The following is a 22,051-nucleotide window of genomic DNA, read 5'->3' as shown; positions in this document are numbered from 1 at the left end:
GCAATCTGTAGCTTACTTGCGATTCTATCCCACTGATTTGCATAAATGAGGATTCAATTTCTTGATGAAATGATTTTAAAGGAATGAAAATGGACACTTGCATGAAGCGCTCTGATAATTACCTTCTTGTATGTCGTAAATATGTCACTCCAGTGTTTGTATTGATGATAACTAACTAGTTGAATAGGTTAATTTAGAAGTAGTTCTACATCCAACACTAGGGAAGGGGCTGTCCTGCTGTGCCAGGCTGTGGGATTGAGGGTTGGGGACCTCAGTTCTGCAAAATTAATCCCCACAGTGGTGCATGCGTGTGTGTGTGTGTGTGTGTGTACTTGGTCCATCTCGTGTAGATGCGAGAGAGGTTCATGATAATTGACGGCTAGATAGATCATGGCTAATCAACTCTCACGCATTTGCTGTACAACGAAATGCATCCCCACCATCCAGTTGGATACAGATTTTTCGAATGATGCCGACTGCTTCGTAGGGTCACCCATGCTAACCGCGCTGCCTGTGTACGAGTAACTCAACGTGAACAAGAAACGTTTCATATTGTCACTTTTTACGTTGGTTTTTATATTTCATATAATTAGTTGATATAATTTTCGTAAATTAGATATAACGTACAAAGGTATATAAAGAGAAATAGAGAAACTAGGCGAAATTTGTTATATTGTGGCTCTACTTGTCTGAGCGGAGGGAAGCGCGGTGCGTCCATTGATCGGGTGAGTGCAAGTCCCTCCGCCAGTGACTGTGCTCAGTGTGTTGTGTGCAGCCACGCTCGTGTCCGTCAATACTCACCATCTAGTCCAGCCACTTCTTCGTGGCACAGTTTTATTCTGTGACGTTCGTAGCAAACCGGCAAGCTGTGGGCTTCCAGCGTATTCCCCCTGCCTCCGCAGGTACCTCCCGCCTACTATCCAGTAAGTACTCAACAGTTTTGGAATCGCAGTGCGTCAGAGCATAGGAGCAGGCAGTCAGCCAGACTGCACACGGTTCTGATCATACCATGGCTTGGAAATAAAGCCAGCGTCTAAACAGTACTCAGAAATGTTACCTTAAGGAAGTGTGTGGTGAATAAGAAATTGGCATTTTCGCACTGAAAGTTATGTAACTCGAAATGTGAACCTGGTGTAGCAAAGCTATCTGTGATGCGCAAGAGCAGTTTGCGTGTATTTTTGTATCCCAGTATGATGTCAAAGGAGTATTTTAAGGTTAAGCTGTATGCTCTGGATACCATACCACCGAAACTATACCATTTGAATGATATTTTGAACTGTAGCAATGGATATAGATAAAGCTTCCCAATGGTGTAGCGGCCTGAAGCAACCCGACCCCTAACACAGGCCACATCGGCGGACACGTCTACATTCCTCTCCGTAGCTTTGTGTGCGTTTGTTCCAGCGTTTTTAGTTCCGTGGATAATCAAGAGTGTTGTTTTCTAGTGATGTAAATCAGATTTTGAATCTGTGGTGAAATTGTGAAGTGCGCAACTCAATGGTGGTGCAAGCATTCGTGGAATTTAATTACCTAGTGTTCGTATTATATAGGACTCAGCTTCACATGTTTGAACTGAAGCTTTGGTTTACGTGTTTAGTGATCACGGGCTTTATGCTATCAAAGACAAAGCTAACCAGGCTTTTCCCATGATCAGCAGCTTTTTGGTGATTCCTTCACTTGTCTTCTGTACTAAGCAAAGCTGTTTTTGCTATCAATAATCGGCTAAGACCATTGTACATTGTATGAAGTTCTTTCATTTCCTTGTGTAGTTTAAGACTGACTGTGATGCCTATTTATGATATGTAGGTTAATGTTGGAATCGATTGTAAGTGATTGGTACGAGGCAGTGATCTGTGTGGGGTGCAGTGTGTGGTATTGAACGCAAGGGGTGAAGTTGTAAGTGAGAGCGGAGCGGTGTGGTGGAAGATGCAGTAAGGAGTGTGGTGGAGGCATCGGGACTCCCTGGGACCCACGCCACAGCCACCCGTCCCCGCCGCGGGCTCCCCCCCCCCCCCCTCCCTCAATCCCAAACCCCCACACTCCCCCTTCTCTCTCACACATATACACACACACGCTCTCCCTCCCTTGTCCTGCTCCGCCCGCCCGCCCGCCAAACTCCCTCTCCCAACAGCTCCAACTGTTTCTTCAGAGGGAAATGATAGTCTGGGTTTTGTGTACCCAAGCCTTTTCCAGTTACAACACAGTTTCATGAAGGAATTTTATTCATGCCAGAGATACAATGTGTTTGCGCAAACTGACGGATATGTTTTGTAAAGGTGTACAGTTTCGTTGGCAGGGCACGGCAGCATAATTATTTTTTTCATGTTGCATTTCTCGGGAGGCAAACGGCAGAAATGGAATGAGTTGCGGTTGGTGTGAAGGTGGGTCATGGTCACTTGCGCAGCTGAGTAGTGATGGTGATTCTGTGACCTGTTGACCTGACCTCACCGCCCGTGGCCTTTAGCGACCTAGTCGAAGGAGCTTCCACACCTAGATAGTTGCATGCTGTTGGTTTGTTTTGTCACGATTTGTTTAAACTCACCTGTGATATTTTACCTAATCGCCAAAAAATTTAAACCAGGGACTAACGTTTGCAGTAATATGTTGATATGATACATTTGATTGTTTTGTTTGTCGTCGTCATACGATAGATCTGCGATCTGCTGTGTTTAGTGCTGCGTCTCTGCTTCACTATACATGTGATGTCGTAAGTCAGGTTTCATCGGGAGGTATATGATTATGTAGATCGCTTGTTTCGGTCACGAGGTGATGGTTATTGTCAATTTATCAACGAGAAATATGTGTTAGGGGCTTCTTTTTTTTGGGGGGAGGGGGGGATGGCGCATTGAAATTGCTTCGAAAAGGTAACGTTTGTCCGAGGACCATTGGCATTGTTTTTAGATATATTAGGAAAGTAACGTTCTGTCATGTACGTCTTCCATAGACACAACGGGTGGTGGTAAAAATCGCTTATGTAGATATTACTTTGGCCATGTTTAAGTGTGAAAGTATTTATTTTAAAACATTATGAATGTACCAGAGCGAGAATGTGCTCCCTTCTATGTTCAAGGATTTTTTCTTAAGGGTGCTAACCATGAAATGAAAATTAGATGACCCTAAGAACCCTTTTAATTCAGTTCATATCAACAGAACCTCTCCATCCATCTTTTGCTTACATTTTTCTTATTAGTCATTTTAGAGATACGTATGGAATTATACATTATTAATGTAGCCTTGACAACCTGTTTAGCTTTGCATTGTGTGTATATTAGACATTGTACTATACATTATATGAAGACAGGCCTGCGTAAGGTTAATTGACTTTCCTTTCCTGTAAATCATATTTCAGTATGTTTGTATGACAAACATTACGAGGAATGCTTTCCTTTGGAAAAGTGAATAACAAAAGTTTTGTTGTTTTGACATGGTATGGATTTACATTTTTGAAAATCATATATATATATATATATATATATATATATATATATATATATATATATATATATATATATATATATTCATCATAGACCAGTATACTCGTACGTAACCATTCATTTTCGATATGGGATACTATATATATAGATCAGATTCTCATCTGGTGAAATCTACATGTGAAATCATTTCATGAGTGATATCTGACCAGCCATTACAGCATTGTTAATCAAGGAGAATATCAGAACACGGTTTTTGTGTGTACGAAAACGCTTGTTGATGTTCATTAGAGAAACGAATTTCACGTACATATCCTTGACGGGGGATTACATGATAGGTCAAATTTAAGGGAGTTATCGTGGATGCTGACCTCATTTCTTTCCGATGAAGACGTTCACAGCGCTGCCGAGGAAGATATTCAGGATGGATATTTGGGACGAGAAGCGCACAGGGCCAGATTGTTCCATTGTATCGCGGTGAAGAGAATTTGTCTAAGCATGACGCTTACAAGGCTGGCGAAATAGCACAAGGCGCTATGAGGTGTTTCAGTAACTGCACTATCTCGATGACGGACTTTCATTACCGAGACCCATAAGTACATAGTCGTAAGAGATGTATTATGATATATATACCTGAATTATTTAAATAGATCCTAGTTATGCCCACGGAAATGGTGCCCATTAAGTATCGAGAAAACCCCAGTTTTTAACTTAACGAAAAGTGAGAGTGCTTTTGCAGTTGTTAGAGTGAGAATATAAGACGAACAAATGATAGTTCTTAGTGACTTTGACCATTCCCAACATAAATTAAAAACCAGTTTTGTAAAAGTTGCTACACATTATTTAGGTTCAGATTGGTTGTGAAGTATGTGCTGGCCATAGACCCAAAAGCATCGAACAGTCTTGGTGTAATAAGTGTCAGCCAAGAAAGTCAAGAGAGTGCAGGTTGGAGAGATAATCTACCTGGGACATCGTTGCTCTTAAGGCATTTTTCGTTATGCTGGCAGAGAATGTTAACAGAATCATCTCTCTAGCGGTACAGAGTACGGGAAAAGTGAGAGTTTGGGGGACCCCCCCCCCCCCACACCTTTGATATTTGCATATATAAGGCAGCGACATTTATGCAGTTTCTATATAATTTCATTTTATCTTTTTTGTTTTTGTTTAACTGTAAGACGATTCTGTTTTCTGTTTACTGCTGCTGTTATCAGATGCAGGAATTTTCAAGATAGGAGTGTCGTTTTTATTAACACTTTTTGAATATTTAATTGAATTAACTTATACCCCCAGTGATCTGGTAATGTGGATAGTGATGTCGAATGTGACTTACTCATACCGATATGTCTTGTTGATTATTTTCCATTAATTTTGTCATGTGTTCTCTAACAAAACAAACTATTCATATTATCAGATAAGTGATGTGCAAACAAAATTTATGGTGTTGGCCCAGTAACCTCTAGTTTTAGTAACTCGTAAAATGTGAGATATGAATGACGCTTAACACAAGAAATTATCTTTGATTTTTATTTTGATGATGTGTTGTTACTCCCACATTTAGAGATAATATTGAATGAAGCACTTTTAAGTATTTACCCACGTGTTATCCATTGCGCCCGACTTTTGTGTTTGTCATGTTACATTTATTTAACTGGTATATGTGTTGATGAAAGCTCCTGTGTAAAGCTGTCCACTTTCACTTTGTCAAGTGATTTAACTGAAAGGGATGTACGCTAGAGGTGGCTCCTACCGATGACTTTTCTTTTAGTTTGAATGGTGTATTGGGAACGGTGTGAAAATTAGTGAATTTTCATACAAATTAAAGAGGATGGAATGGGTATGTGCTGGTCATCATTTTGTGTTTAAATTCTTCTTTTACTGATGTTTCGAACGAATTACAATGATGGAATCGCTTTGTTTGTTGACCTTATTGCGACCAGATATATCGTATCCCCGCATGCACACGTACATTATCTCCTTTTACTTTGTTTGTGTGATATAGATCATTCATGAGATATTACCATCATATGTACGTTTTCCTCGCGTTATATTGTATTTTTAAATACACATATAACGTTTCTGGACCGTGTATACTTGCCATGAAATATTCATCAGGTATCTCTATCTATGCCTGTCTATCGCTGTGCATGTAGTATCGCTCCATCTCTGTTCATGCAGTGTCTCATTCCATAACTGTCCATGTGACATCTCGCCTCCATCACTGTCCGTGTTGTATCTCATCTTGCCACTGTCTGTGTACTCTTATACCTTTAGTGTCCATGTAACGTTTCCCAGCTTACAAGATGTGTTACCTTGTGTTACTCATGTAATTTCTATGTAACCATCTCCACTACCCATGTAATGAATCTGTACCTCATGTACTAGTACTTGTTGGTAATGTACGAGGAGGGATTTAAACACTCTTGAGGCCCCCATCTCTCGAACTTCACTGCCGTACAACCTCTTAGATATCTTATGCTGTCTGCATTAACCATGTTTTCGATCGTTTTCTTCCGTTCATCCCTATGGCGTCACCTTTGCACGGTCTTGCTTTGTACAAAGTCTTTAGCTCACTCTTGTAATGATTGTATGTTCACCTGTGTACTGCTGGCCATTTGTTACATTCACATCTGTTCTACCACACGTGATGAGTAAGGCTTATGCTGGTGTGTGAGTGGTACCAGGTGTTGGTCAAGTTAGCTTTTGTTTTAGCGGGATTTTTTTTTTCACTTTCTTTTGGTTGATTCACATTTCATTTGTCATTTGTTGACGATGAGATGATAGTGAAGTAATTGGAGAGGGTGATACGACTTTTCCTTTGTTCATGTCATCATAGTAAATCCCCTGATTTATAAGTTTCAGGAAAAGTCCAACTGACGGAAAATTCATACATTCTTCCTGGAGCACAACGGTGTAACTCGTGGAAAGGTCGCACTATGTTGTTCACTGGTCGTACCATTTTGCTCTTGGGGGTTAAACTGTCTTGTGACGAATAAGGTATCATATTCACCTGAATTATTCATGGAAATGGAGGCATACAGAAGAAAATTCTTTTTAGTCATGTGAAAACCTTCAGTTGGCGGACACCTCGGGTGATTGTCGAGCCATACGGCAATAAAGCACGCGGGGAAAAGGGTCAGTGTACCCACGTGTGTTTGCTCTTCATCAGGGAAGTATAGTTAGGCTGCCTACGTTGTTGTCACCTGATGTAACTGGTGTACAAATAGACTAGTTTTCAGTGGCTGCTTTATGCCGTATCTCATCTACGACCTTGCTTACACTCCCCCTGACGTACCTTGTTTACTGGGCTGTTTGATGCTGCAAGGTTTCCGTTCAGTGTATGTTGTGTGACCAGGGCTGGTTTGGTTCGCCTTTGGGAAAGTTATCCAGTTGTTTGCTGAGGCAGTCCAAGGGATCTTCTCATGGTGTTCCTTGTCATTATCAGTATTAATTAGGTTTGATAGACATAGTCCGATGACATTTGTACCATTTGATCAAGGATTGATTGTTGTATGTAGCTTAGTCCTTTTTTTTTACACGTAGTATTTCCCATGTTTGTATTGTATAGCATGCGTATCCTTCTAATAAATGCAATTCATAGTTTTAGTCCGTCCCACTTGCGTAGGTGTTTAGGGTGGGGGCGTTAAGGGACCTCTAGTTATTTTCTTTCCCACGAATTTCTCCGGTTTTGTTGGTAAGGTGGTGTCAGCGCACAGCAATACTGCATTCATGTGAGAGTAAATGCCTAGGTGAGTGTCATCACTGGCCTTGCTTCCTTTTGCCTCGTTGGAATGTTATAATCTTCCCGCAGTTTGGAAACTCATTTTTTGTTGATATAGAAGAAGGTGTCGGTCGCCTGACTGCATCTTACCTACATGTTTGAGATATTTTTCATGTTACATTCACTTCGTTTCCTGATGTGTTGTTTGACTAGATTTCTTCGTTCCTACCGTTGCAGAGGTGAAAGAATTCACTCTTTTCTCTCTCTACAATCGACATATGTATGTAACGCCGTAGGAAGCAACACGGGACTTTGTAAAAAGATTTTGAAAGCTTGAGGTGTAACAGACTGGCTAAGTTGCACTGCACGTGATAGATTTAGACTTGTAATATCACACAGCCAGTTAGGCTAACCCCCCTATGAGGAAATATGATTACAGACCAAACTACGGAGAGGAAGACTGCACCCAAACTCAGCTTTAAGTAACATCTTATCTCTGGTGGCTTCCCGGAAGACGTTGGTAATGTCTGGTTGCAGGTTATGAGTGCCCTTAGTCGAGGGGATTGCCAAACTTATTCAGGTTTCGTACGTAAAGGATAATGCTTCCCTGAATTTCATGGTATCCTCATTGTCGTATGCAAGTATGAGGAACTATAAGGGGAAGCAAGCATGCTTCCTCGGAAGAGCTTTTAGCAGTGCAAGGCAGGAAATAATTGTGCGTCTCTTGCACGTCGTGGTCTGTGTCTGCGAAAGTTATAGATTTGTTGCACAACTTGCCTCTTCTTCCCAATTTGGAATTTTATATGTTAATACCCTTTAGTCACATTTGTCGAAGGCCTTCGTGAATTGTGTGTGTGTTAAGACCATTATTCTTTTTTACCCAGAGAGCGGCCTCTTGAGATTATATCATAATAGTCGAGCAGTTGAGAGAGACGGGATCTTGTAGGACTTGAACCATGGCTTTCCCAGATTGTGGAGGGTGTTTGATCCTGTATATATATATATATTTTTTTTTTTCGTAAACCTTTTCATGTGCGATGTTAGCTTAACTATCTCTTTATGTCAGCTGCGTTTGCCCAACCTTCTACCACAAATGCGAATCAGCATCATGCAGGCGTCTACAGTCTGGCAGACATATAGATTTTTTTGGGTGTGTACATAATGTGTTCAGAACATTGGTGATCGGAAGAATGGGGTAGCACCATGGTTGATGACCATCGTATGTGTAGTACCCCCAGTTGCACCCACGTGCCACCATCAAATGAAGTGCTCCCATGTGTAATCCATATATGTCTACCCATGTCATATCTACCTGGTACCCCACCCGCCATCACGCATGTAGTGTCTACTGTTTACAAAACCTGCATACCGCGATCCATATAGTATCAAGATTCTACCATATACAATACCCACATACACCATGCAGTATTACCATTTAAGTACATACTACCACCCTTGTAGTATCTAAGGTGTACTTTCATAGCACCTGCTTTATAACAACCACTCAAGTAGTGTGCTTCACTGGATCCCGTTTCTCACTCGTGTATCCTATACAGTGATTACAGTTTCTTATAATGTTTCTCATGTACAGACTCTTTAATCCTCTTCTTAGTGTTCAAGAAAAGAGACGATTTTGTCTCTAGTGTTCAAGAGAAGGGACGAATTGGTAGATTCCAGAACTTGAGAATAGCAACAGAGATATCGGTGTTGCTACAAGTATTGTAGAAACACGGAGGATCATGCATGAAAAGCTCCTAGTAATGGAAATCCACCCACCACATAGCAACCACATCTGCTCTGAAACATTATATTCAAGCGCATCAAGGATATATCAGGTTTATTTATCTCGGTTATTACCAAATGGCGTCCTAGCTTGTATATCAACTGACATATTTCTTTCTTGTATCTCCCCTGATGATGTGAAAGTGCACTTGGGAACTTATCGTGTTTCATTCCCCCGTGGTCTCAGGAACACACACACACACACACACACACACACATATATATATATATATATATATATATATATATATATATATATATATATATATATATATATTTTAACTATTCGCCATTTCCCGCGTTAGCGAGGTAGCGTTAGGAACAGAGGACTGGGCCTTTTTTTGGAATATCCTCACCTGGCCCCCTCTGTTCCTTCTTTTGGAAAATTAAAAAAAAAACGAGAGGGGAGGATTTCCAGCCCCCCGCTCCCTCCCCTTTTAGTCGCCTTCTACGACACGCAGGGAATACGTGGGAAGTATTCTTAATCCCCTATCCCAGGGATGATATATATATATATATATATATATATATATATATATATATATATATATATATATATATATATGTTTAACGCTACCCTAACTAGAGTGCCTTTTTTATATAGTTATTGTAAGCAGTGCCTTAATAAGCTTGTCGTTATTATAATCGCTTCTTTAAACTGTGTTTTGGTTCAGTCTTAACTCGCTTTAATCTACATGACTTTTATCCTTACCTTGTGGCAGTCTCTGTATATTGATTAGGTATGAATGTTTGTAAGACTAATCAGGAAGCACTGTTACCTTACCCACTTTAAGACTTTAGTTAATAGTGTCGTGTGGAGAGGCAGTATATGGAATTGTGGACTATATTGAACGTTAAAACATACACTGTTGCATTGCACGCACTCAGACCAAGATTATTATTGTTATTATTATTATTATTATTATTATTATTATTATTATTATTATTATGTAAGAGAAGCATGTCCATTTCAGAAAGCCTTCCATCAGGATTCCAGCCCAGGTGATCGGAGATTAGAGGAAATGTATCGAAGGGATATAAGGTTTTTCTTAACTGGAGAAAGAAATGTGATCACTGAACATGGTAGAGCAGCAGAAAAGACCATTATTACAAGCTTCCCATCATCATCTCGGCGACAAGAAATTGTACGGTAGATCTTAACCACCATACCAATACACTGGGACTTATGTATAATTAAGAAATTACCTCACGTGTATTCTGCTGTCTGAGACAGATTGTTGTAACAGCTGTCGTGGAAGCTCCTCAGAGACGGATTACATGGATGAGTGAAGTCTGGGTTTTATGTACCAGCCGTTGTAGGAGTGACAGATTTTGTACATCTGGCACAGCAGCTGAGTCTGGGGGTATCATGTTGAAAGACTTGCTTAAGCTTACCGAACTTTCTTGTGTCTATAAAAAAAAAAAAGTTCAATTGATGTGTTGGGAAAGTTCATTAGTTTGAAGATCGAAATCTTCATTTGGAGTTCTTTTGCTCACTTGAGCCACTAGACATGAAAGCTCTGTATATGTGTAACAGGTAATGAACATTCAGTCTTGCAATCTTTGGATATTAAGATTAAATGGATGTCATTGTTGCATACTCCATCAGGAGTTTTTGTGTGTATATATATGTGTGTGTGTGTGTGTGTATATATATATTATATATATACCTTTAGTAGGGAAGTCTTTATGCAATACGACACCTGTGCACATACCCAGCAGAAAGTTATACAATACATCGTATTTGTGTTCATGTTTTTCTCGAGAAGTATGGACTTCAACTTGCAGCGTCAGCATATCGGATACGCACAGCTAAGCTCGCACAACACTGAAGAATAAAATGAATATGGATGTTACACAGTGACTGCGCGGGGAATTTGACAGTTTGCGTCTCAAACACAAGCTTACATGATAGGAAGAAGTTACACCATGAACTCGCAATATAGTTACAGTCTCTCTCTAGGTTGGCAAAACATCAGAAGACAAATATTTGAAAAGGTTGACGTCTGAAGCGTTTCGAAAGAAGAAACGCAAAAGATACATAGCTAGAAAATGGGAGTGCTCTATTTACAGGATGTGGAGATGGCTTCGTAACAAACCTTTCTAAATAGCCTCTTCTTCCCTCAGAAAGGGAAAACTAACCCTGCAGATGGTGAAGAAGAGATTAAACGTAGCTTTAAGTTGCAAAATGAAGCTTCCAGAAAAAAGGACTTGTTGTGGAGGTAGGGAAACGGACAAAACAGTTTGTATGTCATCTGGTAGTCGACAATGGCCCACTCAGTGAGTGAGGAAGATGTGACATGAGAGCAAAATATTACAGGAACTTTGTGAATCAAGTGTTCAGTGTCCAAAATAATCCTCCTCCTTCCCTCACAATGACGAATAACACAAATATCATCTTAAAGTACAGTAGTAATCATCCTCTTAAGTACCAAGAACTATTTTTTTTATGGAAACTTGTTAAACCAGTGGCATAGGCCCTTACGAAGGAACAAAACAAGGATGAAATGGTTTTAACTGATGTAATGGAGAGATATGGCTCCAGCTTAGAAAAAGTCGTGTGGCTATCAACAACATATCTCTCTGGTGGCGGTTTGAGAAGAGAATGAAGATGACTGTTGCGCTTAAAACATTCTTTCTTGATGACCTGACCTAAGGTTCAAAGAGAAGCCACGAAGAGAAGAATGTTCTGAGCTACTGGATATGCAAATGAGAACACCCCACCCCATTTGACCACTCTTTTTATCGTGGAATTTTATAAACATTCTTTCAAGAGATGTTAACACTGCAAATGAAATGGTTTAGAATTTAACGCCTTTATTTTTATTGGATGTGGTTCTGTTGATTGGATAGATTGTAAAGCGTTAATCCAGCAGTGCAGTTGCCTACTCCGTTGGTGGTGTTGGGCGCAAGTTTCTCAGCCTTTGGTCTTTATATATTCAGCTGAAAACAACATTTTGCAACCGAGATACAATCATATCTCGTGTGGAAGGAAAATAACAAAGACTAAATGAGACCCCAGTAGAAAGTTCAGTATTTTCTGTTAGCCATTTTTTCCATTTATATTTTCATTTTGCTACCCCTTTATATATATATATATATATATATATATATATATATATATATATATATGTGTGTGTGTGTGTGTGTGTGTGTGTGTGTGTGTGTGTGTGTGTTTGTGAGATATTAGATTTCTAATTGCTAAAGTAATAAACCATCGCCTGATGGTCAGTGCGTACAAAAGACAATTTGCAGGTTATCTTCTCTGAATTATGTCTGTACCTCCTAACTTTAATCATACACTTCTGTGAATTTCTTTTCTCTTCCGTTATCACAAACAGCTTCGAAAAGACCCAGTGGTCTGTTGGTGTTTGTGAAACGCTTTGTAAGTACAACGGAATGCTAAATACAGTTGTGTCCTGTGTTATATATATATATATATATATATATATATATATATATATATATATATATATATATATATATATATATATATATGACCCAGTCTTAGTTCAACCGTTCCAGTTGCGAGGCCCTGGAGCAATAGCTAGGCAGGTATTTTTACCGATATCTGTGTATGTGACTGAAATGAATAAGTTCGACGCATGACTGAAATGAATAAGTTCAACGCGTGACTGAACTCAATAAGCACAACACGGCAAAACGGATAGGTTTGAAACTTTCGTAGAAATGTTGGGTGCGACTGAAGACAACAGTCCGAACACAGAAAAGGTAATTTTTTTTTTTTTTTTTGGGGGGGGGGGATTATATGATGGAGTAAGTGGTCGTGTGGACTATGTATGGCACAGGCCACTACGGGCTGAGCCCCCGAACAGACCATGCAACAGGGTGTGTGGGGATCTTGGGGAGGAGGACCATGTTGGGTAACGTTAGGGGTCCGGGGAGGGGAGGACCGTAATAGAGAATGGGGGACCGAGAAGGGAAGGGGTTGTGTAGCGGGTGGTGGTCTGGAGACGACAGGGCCGGGATTCCAGAGTGTGGGGGTATCTGTGCTTGGGACTGGGGGGCCCTGGATATGGAATGGCTGTACTATCCCGTCCTGGACCTACTCCACATGCACACCATGAAACGCCTCCCGTGTCCGCCCTTCAGAGAACAGCGTCTTGATAGTCTTACTTGCTCCCAGCAGCCATAACACTTGAACAGTAAGAGAGAGTGGGGAGGGGAGGGGCGTGCAGGGGGTGGAATGCTTCAGGGAGGGGAGTTCAGGGAGGAAAAAAAAAAGGCGTGGTGAAGATGGGGGTTTGGGAGGTGAAGTCCGTGCTGGGGGTTTTGGCCTTAGGGGAGGGGAGTGTCTTGCATGAGGTGGAAACATGTGGGGAGGGAGAGGTCGTGCAAGGCTTGTGGTTTGGGAGGAGGGTGTGAGTAAGGGTTAGAGTTGTTGGGAGAGGAGTGGAAATCTGTGGGAAGGGAGGACCGTGGAAGGGGTGGGGATGCGAGTCTTAGGAGGGGGAGGGCTGTGTTGGAGGTAAGGGGTGGGTGGGATGTGTGAAGGGGAGTGCCGTGTAAGGAGGTCGGGGGTGGAGGGGAGGGCCACGTCGGAGGCCGGGTAAGGAGAGGGGTCTTCCAGGGATTGGGGCCTTAGGTGGGGATGTTCGTGCTGGGGAGGTGGGAGTCTAGGGAAGGGGTGGCCTTGCAGGAGGATCGGGGTAGGGGGTGGTAAGTTGTAGCCTAGGGTTAGGGTCTGGGTAGAGGAGGATTGTATGGGGTGGGTGGGCGTCTGGGGAGGGGATAGCTCCGCCTGGGGTATTTTAGAAAGTGTCTCTAAGAGATCTTGTATAGACGTATTTATGTGTTAAGGGAGCTCACTGGGAAGAGACTGAAATCTCTCTAAAGGTTGTATACTCCCTGGAGCGCAGACGAGAGATGTATATAATGTCATCTATACCCGGAAAATCATTATTTGCTCCTACCTTTCATTGGGAGATAACATCCTCCTGGCACAACAGGCGTGGAAGACCTTGTGAAATACTGCTGACTCTGAAATCCGAAGGTGCGATATGCACAGAAAACGGAGACCCCTTATATCAAGGGCTCCAAGACTTTCTTCAACGCCTTGCCTCTATATCATCAGAAACAGCGTGAGATGCACAGTAGAGACCCGCAAAAGTGCATAGGAGAAGTACTTAAAAAATGTTTATCCAAACAGAGAGACTGTGGGAGCAGTGTGGCCTTGAGGGCTGCGGCTTCCAACAGTTTGGTCGACCAACGACCCAACCCAGCAGCCTGGACCCAGCCTGGGCTCGGAGGTGAAGACCCCCGAAAACTTCACATGGTAAGGAGGTCTTTAGAGAGAACCGTGCGGAAGGGGAGGTCCGTGCAGGAGGTGGAGGGTTTAGGGAAGGGCAGGATGTTAGGGGAGGGATGGGGTGAGGGGTTTCGGGGAGGGGAAAGAGCGAATGATGAGATCTTGGGGGAGGGGAGGGCCGCTCTGGGGGTCGGGACATGGGGAACGGGGTGGATGAGTGAGGAGGGTAGCTGTAGGGGTTAGGTGAGGTTGGAGGTCTGGGGGAGCGGTAGGGGATGTAAGGGAGGAAGGGCCGTAGTGGGGGGGGGGGATCTGGGGAGGGGAGGAAAATGCAGGGGATGAGGATCTGGGAGGGGAGAGTCGTGCAGGGGGTAGTAGTTTGGGGGATGTGGGTGCGGGAGGGGAGATTAAATCGTACAGTAATCTCCGTGATTCGCTAGAGGCCTGTAGTCGCTTCAGGGCTTTTGTTAAGAGATTGAAGTTTGTGACATAGAATTAGATGCTGTCTACTGCACATTTAGTGTGCTCCCTCGGACCACCGTGCCCAGTGCACATACAGCATTTACTACCATTTACTACCATGTCCAGTGCTCATACAGTATACCCCGTGCACTGCCATGGCCAGCGCACATACGGTATGTCACCTTCCAAACCTCTACACATCCCCCCTTCCCATACACCCACGCCCTTGTATTTCACCTTCAACTCACACCCGGCGAGTTGCAATTTTCGAAATAACCCGTTGTATATTCATTACTCCCCAGCCGATGTACCATTGGGATGGAATTTCTGTCACGATTTATTTCAACGGAAGTTTAAGTGGCACGTAATAGATAATAGATTGCGTTGCCGGGGATGGCTGAAGTGTTTTCTATTATAACGTCTTTGGGCGTCGGTCGGTGATCCGTGGAGGAGAATAAAGTCATTGTTACCCTCGCTGCTCGTGTGAAATGGCATCGAGGGTAGTCGGTGTGTGTGTGTGTACCCAGGATATTATATCCCGATAGTTGACTTCATATCCGGTCGGGAACCGGTCAGCCATGTAGTCTGATGGTTGTGTGGGACTGACGTAGCTATTCATACGACTGATTGTAGATATATAGAGTCCCGAAGCCTATTCATTATACTGCATTTTTACGCTTGACCATGCTTTTAGGTTATTTTTTTTGTCAATTTTTCTTATTTGATTCTTGTTCTATTTGTTATTTATTCTTTTCTATAGAGTTATGGAGGGAGGATATGTGAGGCGGTGTTTGAGGAGGTATGGTGAGTCATGGGGCTGCACGGGAGCGTCATGGTGAGGTGAGCAGGGGAGGTCTTAGCATGAGGGGGCGCTTCCTCGTCTCGTGGTTTTCCGGTGGACCTTCCTAGGGAGGCGGGCTGTTACCGCTGGAGTGGAACAGGGGACCCTGCATGCCTGCCTGCAGCGATGGGGACGCATTTCACACACACACACACACACACACACACACACACACACAGACGAGGCATATGAACCATGCTATATTGCCGTCGAGAAATGACAAGGTAGCTGATAGGCTTTGCGCGGGAGGGTAGCTAGGATGAAAATAGGCCGTGCGCGGGAGGGTATGTAGGGTGGTAATGCTAGTGTTTGCGAGGCGTGATGGGAGAGCGGCGGAAGGCAGTTCACCCGAGGTAGGAGGAGCGATTGTCACGAGGCAGCGGTGTAGTCGCGGGTGTGTGGCTCAACTAACTGGTCCACCACTGTTCCTGACGCAACTAATTTTCCTCTTCCGTTCGCCGCCGCCGCGTCGCTCCGTCCCATCCTACCCACCGGACAATAACGCCAACCTATATCATCCGTCCGCTGTAGTCGCTCCTCTCTTCCGCTCTTCCCCTCCGCTTCCTTGATCATTCACCCATTCCTTCTGTATTTCACCCAGTAAATGCGCCGTCATGCTGCATGGGGGCCCGTGTGTGGCGAATCTAACGGCGATAAATACATCTGTTGGTTAATGTTAGTCCCATTAGTCTCACCCGACTGACGCTCTGGAAATATGTAAACGTCTGATCCTTTGTCGATTAATGCCCGGGGAAATAAATTACGAGATTATCATTAACACCCGACGAGGAATAATGATCAGGTTTGTTGCGTAATGAATAACTGAACTGTTAATTAGAACGACACCATTGCAGTAAGCAAGACAAAAGGTGTATCCTCAAGTGGTGGTTGGTTTAGCTTAAAGGAGTTTCGGAAAGGAGTTCTAATGAATTGATACATTTAATTGACAAATATAATTGAAATAAATCACTGGATTTGACTGGAATAGATTATACATAACTGGCAGTAAGATGCGGTTGTAGGTATTGTGTTATTATTTTTTTTAAGGGTAGAATTTAGACGTCCAGTGCTTGGCTCCCTGGCGCATAGCGCCGAGAAGGTAGTCCTCTGCTGGGTGGGCGGGCAGGTGGCCAAGAGCGGAAATGGCAGTCGTGGTAGCAGAACTCTTCGCCCAGATGGTCTGGGGAACAGTGGTGGCGGTGGCGGTGGCCAGCAGACCACCTACCTTAACCATCACCAATATAAAGAGCTAATGAGGCCAGACTGTCTCTCATATCACCCCTAAATACAGTGATATATATATTTTATACGTATAGCTCATCTTATCGCTACCGTCTTGACACTTCTGACAGTTAGTACTGATAAGATAACAGGGAAAGAAAGTAGATACGAGTGATTAACAGCGGAGATGGTTGATGTTGCTTGATTTTAGAGAGTGAGTAACGGAGTTCGGATACCTAAGGAGAGTCATTGACACTCGGTCAGTTCGATCCACAGTTGCTGTGTGACAAGAAAAGAAGACATTTGTGATGGAGGAGATCAGGGCATTTCTGAGGAGAGATGAGGACATTAGGGATGTCGAGAAGGGAAGACATTGGTGTTTTAGAGAACAATTGGGCATTAGTGATAGAGAACAAATAACATTGGTAATCCACAGTTCATCTTAGTTCTTGATATCGCCAGAAGAATGATGTACCCATTTAATTCCAGATGCTGAGTCGGGATAGAACCTGGGTGTGGATAACAAGACCGCACGGTGTATCCCTTCTGTTTAAAACTGCTGTTGATAAGATGAAATACATAGTGAATTTTCCGCGTCTGTTGTTCCTTATGCACATACCTGAATCGGGTAGTAGTGTCCAGTCCGGTTGTGTATGACGTTTTGCGGTTGACAGCAGTGTTAGTGAGGCAGTCTCGTCGAGACTGAGGAGGACATTGAACCTACAACCAGCTAGCTAGACGTCAGGCAAGTCTTCTAGTGAGACGAAGAAAAAAAAAAAGCATCATGTTCAAAGAGGAAAAAGTTTAAAAGGCTTCGCCGCGCAAGGAACGAATGAATCAAGGTTACCGTATATATATATATATATATATATATATATATATATATATATCCTCCCTGGGGATAGGGGAGAAGAAATACTTCCCACGTGTTCCCTGCGTGTCTTAGAAGGCGACTAAAAGGGAAGGGAGCGAGGTGCTGGAAATCCTCCCCTCTCGTTTTTTAATTTTCCAAGAGGAGCAGAGAAGGGGGCCAAGTGAGGATATTCCCTCAAAGGCTCAGTCCGCTGTTAACGCGGGAAATGGCGAATACTATGATATATATATATATATATATATATATATATATATATATATATATATATATATATATATATATATATATATATCAGTGCCATCCGACAGCAAGATTCGAACCGGTACCATTTGTGTGTGAGCTGGGGGACCTGAACGACTAGGCTATGGAGCTTTTGACGTCCCTAGCATCCCCACAAATGGTAACGGTTCGAATCCTGCTGTCAGGAGGGTATTATGTGTTCAGTGAAAGTGCACGGCCTACTGCATTCTACTCGTGTGTGTGTGTGTGTGTGTGTGTGTGTGTGTGTGTGTGTGTGTGTGTGTATGTGAAACTTAGGAGCTACGTCAAATACACCCCTGGAGACGTGATTTCTGATGACCTCACCTTCTGAAGGACGCGATAGATAGAGGGAAGGAACCGTCGCATCCGCGATGGTAGTGAGATAGGCTGGGTCTTGAGAATTGGCAGCAGGACGAGAGAGAGAGAGAGAGAGAGAGAGAGAGAGAGAGAGAGAGAGAGAGAGAGAGAGAGAGAGAGACCGGGGATGATCGCGGTTCGAAGCACTTTGTCCTCCGCGGAGCGGAATACCGCAGTGTGCCAACGTCACCACCTCCACCACCCGGGGTCGGAGATATTGCTGAGCAAGAAGGCTTTCAGAGGTCCTTTACCACAGTGTGGGGTGGGAGGGGAGAGTGTAGCCTTACACCTCCCTCCCGCACCCCATGAAGGGTTGCTCTGTTGTCATTTAAGTGCAGTTCTTGTATTATGATTCTATCTCAACTCTGCTGCTCTCCTCTCTCTGCTCTCCTCTCCTCTCTATATTCCGAGCTTGCTGTGCGCCTATGCTCTCCGTGTTCGATCTTGAATACCTAAACATTTTGACACACACAAGAAAGATATATGGTAAAGTAACTATCTAGACGACACGCCAAGCTTTTGTAGACCAGCAGGAAGCCTGGAGAACTTGCACACGTCATGTGTTATTACCTTTACCATGCTGATGAGGCGGGGCGAAATCCGACCTCGCATCAGCTACACGTACCCGACTGCTCTCGTGAGTGACTTTGTTTTAACTTTACACTGCTGGAGGAGGTATTTCGTGATTCTATCATTACCGCTGTTGGGCCTTATGATAGTCGACTATGCACGTATTTACACCTCAGGCCTTCGATGGATACGGGTTGAAGGCGGCTGTGTCTACTGGCTGAAGCTGCTGGGAGATGGGAGCTGAGACAGGCGCCAAGAAGAAATGCCCATCAGCTTGTGTCAGACAGAACGTCTCTTTTTTCATATTAAATCCCAGGAGCAGTACTGTACGATCCTTGAGCACGACGGCACGACCTTTGAGCACGACCCTTTGGAGGTATGGCCTTGCCTTGGGCTGTATACCCCTAAGATTGAGGTCAAAAGTCATGTCATTTCAGTGGGTCGTACCGTCGTGCTTAAGGGTCATGCTTTCGTGCCTTGTGGTCTTACCGTCGTGTTTAAGGGTCGTATCGTCATGCGTAAGGGTGCTATCGCCGTCTTTAAAGGGCCGTCCCGTCGTGCTCTAGATTTGCACCATCATGCTCAAGGATAGTACCGTCGTGCACAAGGATAGTACCATCGTGTTTAAGCCTCGTACTCGAAGGTTTGTGCCGTCGTGCTCAAGGGTCGCACCGTCATAACTCAAGGGGTCACACGCCGCCTTGCTCCGGGGGGGGGGGGGGGTTGAAAACTCATCTTTCGTCACTCCTCTCATTTTCGCATCAGTGGCTTCTCCCTGGCCAGAAGAGCGCTCTCCTCGTGTGTGAGTTCACTGGTCGTTTATCTCATTTAGTTCACTTGCGAGGATCTGTTGGCTAGAATAGACCGTTCCTAAGGGAGCGTCTCGGCTCAACGCCGGCATAGATAGCATCATTGGAAGGACATTGATAAGTTTAGCATTTCAAGTTTGATATTGAAGAGAATCCTGGTATTTTGCCTACCTGGTACCCCTCTGCAGAAGTACCGCTCTCATCTGGCTTTCTGCTCGACCTCAGCACAGGTACAGACATAAGGAAAGGCATTTATAAGTTTAACATTTATTGTATCTTGATAATGAAGGGGAACGTAGTATTACAATCCTAGTAATGGAGAGTTTCCTGGTATTACTGTCCTAGTACCCTTATTCATAGTTACCGCCCACAACCGGTGTTACTGGAAGGAAAGGACAGAGAGTCAGTTACGAAAGGCTTAAAAGCCCTATTACGTCAGAGGGAGGTAGCAAGTACGTTATCACTGTTATCAGCCGTGAATATAGTGAGGGATATCACCATACACCGAGAGGTAGGCCTCTCCTCGTTATCTGTAGCAGGGTGGCTTGGTGGGAAGTGCTCACTGTCAGTGGGGAGGTGAGGTGATCTGGGAGGTGACTGTCAGAACAGAAGGGGGTTGGGATGGAGGTAGGGTTTATCTCTCTGTTGAGGGGAATAGAGGTGAGGGGGTTTTATCTCCCATTGGAAGGGGTATACAGAGAGGTCGGTCTCTCGTTGAGAGGAATAAAAGGGTGAGAATAAAAGTTGGTGAGAATGCAGGGAGATTTATCTCCCGTTAGAGTGTGATACAGGGAGGGTTATTTCCCAGAAGTGGGAGATACAGGGAGGAGTATCTCCCAGTAGAGGGAGATACAGAGAGGGTTATATCAAATGCAAGGGAATACAGGGAGGGTTGTCTCCCAGTAGAGGAAAGTACAGGGAGGGCTATCTCCTAGTAGAGGTGAATTCAAGGACGGTCACCCCCCAGGGAGTCCTGATTCCTTGGACCATCGCACCAGCCATGACATCTCTTTCCCTTCACGGTCCTTTCCCCATATTCATATGGATGGGATCTCTCAAGGCTTCCCCCTCCCGTGCCCGTCGCGAGGTCGTGCCCCCCACACACGCTACTACACACCACCACACACTGGCTCTTACCGCTCGGTGAAGCTGGGGTACCAGCACCCAATCCTCCCTCCTCCCCACCCCGGATGTGCGTCCCAGTGTTGCGTGAGAGGGGGAAGGAGAGAAAGAGAGAGAGAGAGAGAGAGAGAGAGAGAGAGAGAGAGAGAGAGAGAGAGAGAGAGAGAGAGATGACGTACCTCGGTAGTCTGTGACGTCTTTCCCAAGAACCCGTTTTCGGCAAGTCATCAGCCAGTTCATTACCAGGAATCTCCTCCTTCCCCACCACCACCACCTCCCTCCCTCCCTCCCTCCGAGCCCACGTGGGCCAGAGGGATCCACAAGCAAGAGAGATAACACACAGGTTTACCGATGTGCCCATCACCAGGCAGTTTTTTGTTTACACCTCGACAAATGACACAACCCTCCCGGTGGGCAAGAAGAGGTGTGTGTGTGTGTGTGTGTGTGTGTGTGTGTGTGTGTCATTCGGGCCATTTCCCGAGACAGGACTAAGAGAGGAGAAGCTTGAGAGACCTGCAGTAGAGAGACGGAGAGGAAATTCACAAGCATAGATGGAGTGTCACCCTTGGGAGGATCTAACGCAGCTTGAAGGGCTATAGGAATATACATATATATATGTAGGGTGTTTTGGTCGAGGTGGTGTGCAAAGTGAGAGGGTTAGGGAAAATGATTTGGTAAACAGAGAAGAGGTAGTAAAAGCTTTGCGGAAGATGAAAGCCGGCAAGGCAGCAGGTTTGGATGGTATTGCAGTGGAATTTATTAAAAAGGGGGGTGACTGTATTGTTGACTGGTTGGTAAGGTTATTTAATGTATGTATGACTCATGGTGAGGTGCCTGAGGATTGGCGGAATGCGTGCATAGTGCCATTGTACAAAGGCAAAGGGGATAAGAGTGAGTGCTCAAATTACAGAGGTATAAGTTTGTTGAGTATTCCTGGTAAATTATATGGGAGGGTATTGATTGAGAGGGTGAAGGCATGTACAGAGCATCAGATTGGGGAAGAGCAGTGCGGTTTCAGAAGTGGTAGAGGATGTGTGGATCAGGTGTTTGCTTTGAAGAATGTATGTGAGAAATACTTAGAAAAGCAAATGGATTTGTATGTAGCATTTATGGATCTGGAGAAGGCATATGATAGAGTTGATAGAGATGCTCTGTGGAAGGTATTAAGAATATATGGTGTGGGAGGCAAGTTGTTAGAAGCAGTGAAAAGTTTTTATCGAGGATGTAAGGCATGTGTACGTGTAGGAAGAGAGGAAAGTGATTGGTTCTCAGTGAATGTAGGTTTGCGGCAGGGGTGTGTGATGTCTCCATGGTTGTTTAATTTGTTTATGGAT

The 22,051-nt window shown here is 43.9% G+C and overlaps 1 protein-coding gene across 3 annotated transcripts in view; it reads left to right on the top strand.

The window, feature by feature from the left end:
• The first annotated feature begins 737 nt into the window (after positions 1–737).
• LOC139748626 (RNA binding protein fox-1 homolog 1-like) overlaps positions 738–22,051 on the top strand; it is a 354,628-nt gene continuing 333,314 nt past the window's right edge. For 2 of the 3 annotated variants that reach the window (XM_071661925.1, XM_071661935.1), the window contains exon 1: positions 738–923. The gene's annotated coding sequence lies outside the window, so the exon portion shown is untranslated. The remainder of the gene's footprint in view (positions 924–22,051) is intronic. The other variant, XM_071661954.1, reaches the window with a different exon arrangement.

Source organism: Panulirus ornatus, chromosome 1 (genome assembly GCF_036320965.1).
Source record: "Panulirus ornatus isolate Po-2019 chromosome 1, ASM3632096v1, whole genome shotgun sequence".
In the NCBI taxonomy this organism is placed as follows: Eukaryota; Metazoa; Arthropoda; class Malacostraca; order Decapoda; family Palinuridae; genus Panulirus; species Panulirus ornatus.
Note: the sequence above shows the minus strand (reverse complement) of the source record. Positions and strands in the feature narration are given on the sequence as shown.